The 2,500-nt window shown below is 50.8% G+C and overlaps 1 protein-coding gene across 1 annotated transcript in view; it reads right to left on the bottom strand.

The window, feature by feature from the left end:
* The window catches only part of LOC310807442 (dematin-like), a 24,767-nt gene that overhangs the window by 21,272 nt on the left and 995 nt on the right, over window positions 1–2,500 (bottom strand). The gene's annotated exons all lie outside the window — the stretch shown is intronic.

Here is a 2,500-nt window from a genome sequence, read left to right as displayed (position 1 = left end):
GCTGTACTGGGTCGGCCTGGTTATGCATTCACCACAGCTGAAACAGCGCTGGAAAGGACAATATGAAAGCAAAACATTTGAGCCAGCCCAGTACGGTTCAGGTCGGCACTGTAGTGTGAAGGCTGTATTAGGGTCCAGTTCAACTGTGACTACAGCCCTACAACACCACGTCATAACCGTGTACAACAGGGGAGGCTGGTGGAATCGAGGGACAGGCTCATTGTAATGCATGGAATGGAATTAGGAATGGTATTAAACACATTTCTCATTCCGTTTCATGCATTACATTGACCGTGGTAACGGAGGGGGATCAGTGTAAGGTCATTGTTATGGATCCCTCCATCTACATCACTGAGTGACCTATAAACGCTGTAGAGGTCAGCTGACTGTAAATATTTGCCACCTAAGCAAGAGGCCACAAGGCTTCTGATTGGCCAGGGGGAGTTTTCACCATATTGCTGACGTCCAATTCTGTAAGAGCTCTGGTTTGGGGTTGGCCGTGAGTCTCACATTTCTGCTGTCTTACAGAAAGACTGTGTAACCACCTAGGGGGAATGGCTAAGGAGGGGCTAGGGGGGAGGAGGGGAGGGGCTATGGGGAGGGGCTAGGGGCTAGGGAGGAGGGGGACTAGGGGCTAGGGAGTAGGGGCTAGAGAGTAGGGGCTAGGAGCTAAGGAGGAGGTGCTAGGGAGTAGGGGCTAGGGAGTAGGGGCTAGGGAGTAGGAGCTAGGGAGTATGGGCTAGGGGCTAGGGAGGAGGGGCTAGGGGCTAGGGAGTAGGGGCTAGGGAGTAGGGGCTAGAGAGTAGGGGCTAGGGGCTAGGGAGTAGGGGCTAGGGGCGATGGGCTAGGGAGTAGGGGCTAGGGGCAAGGGAGTAGGGGATAGGTAGTAGGGGCTAGGGGCTAGAGAGTAGGGGCTAGGGAGTAGGGGCTAGGTGCTAGGGAGTAGGGGCTCCGGCCTAGGGAGTAGGGGCTTGGAGTTAGGGAGTAGGGGCTAGGGGCTAGGGAGTAGGGGCCAGGGGAGGGGGTTTGGGATTGGACCATAGTATTACCTTTCCCTGTGTAAAACAGTAAGACAGTAAAACAGTGTAAACACAGTCAGTTATTGCAACACTGAGGGCAGGTTTCTAAAACCCAGATTAAGCATTAATTAACGATTTCAATAGAGTTTGTCCCTCAGGAGTTCATTTAATCTACATTGCTTCTGTACCACAACATCATCCCTGATAGAAGTCTCTAGGAACAGAAGCAGTTGATTTAATCTCCACAGTTGGTGTACCACAACACCAGGAAGTATCTGTAGGCTAGGCTAGGCTAGCTGGCATCCCTGCTACCACCAGGAAGTATATGTAGGCTAGGCTAGGCTAGCTGGCATCCCTGCTACCACCAGGAAGTATCTGTAGGCTAGGCTAGGCTAGCTAGTATCCCTGCTAGAAGAAGCCCCCAGGAATGTCATTCCACCCAATCAGAGACTGCCTCCTGTGAGGGAGACGATGGTGACTCATCAGTGAGATTGAGAAAGAACTGATGTCTCTCTCTGGTACGCCAGGACAGGGAGACCTGAGACATAGCTACTGTACATCGCAGGGGAGGCTGGTGGAGGTAGAAATCGGAGGACGGGCTCATTGTAATGCATGAAACGGAATGAGGAATGGTGTCAGACACACATGATGAGTAACTTAAAGTAGGCTGATACCTGAAAATGTCCCTCAGTCTAGGCTTTAGCTTAGCGAGCTAACACAGTTGTTTGGCACGCAGATGACGTGGGTTCGAACCCAGTCAGTCGTAGATAAATCATGGTAAATAATGACCACCGCCTGACCCATCACAGTCCTGACCAATCACAGTCCCTCATCCTGACCCATCACAGTCCTGACCAATCACAGTCCCCCATCCCGACCAATCACAGTCCTTACCAATCACAGTCCCCCATCCTGACCAATCACAGTCCCCCATCCTGACCAATACCAGACCTGACCAATCACAGTCGCCCATCCTGACCCACTGAATCAGGCGGACAGAATGTGCCCCAGCGTACAGTGGATATCACAGCCATACAAACCAACCTGAATTACCTCGATAATATGATAGATTACAACAGATTATAATTCCCACCAACAGGTCTTCTCCAGTGTAATCCCTGGATTGGGCCATGTGTTCTATGGTCAGGGTTCTATGGACCATGTGTTCTATGGTCAGGGTTCTATGGGCCATGTGTTCTATGGTCAGGGACATACTAGAGGAACACCACCATGGATGACACAATGGTGGTTAGTCTATGCCAACCAGGGGAGGCTGGTGGAGGTAGAAATTGGAGGATGGGGTCTTTGTAATGCATGGTATAGCATGAGGAACAGTATCAAACACGTGTCCTCCAATTTCTACCTCCACCAGCCTCCCCTGATGTCAATCTATCTGGCATGAGTGCCAAACATGTTGAGATGTGCACATGATAGCCTATCCTATGTTGACTTGCATGTAAAACATTTATCATTTATGTGAC

This window comes from Argentina silus, assembly GCF_951799395.1.
Source record: "Argentina silus genome assembly, chromosome: 7".
In the NCBI taxonomy this organism is placed as follows: Eukaryota; Metazoa; Chordata; class Actinopteri; order Argentiniformes; family Argentinidae; genus Argentina; species Argentina silus.
This window is presented reverse-complemented; position numbering and strand designations above follow the sequence as displayed.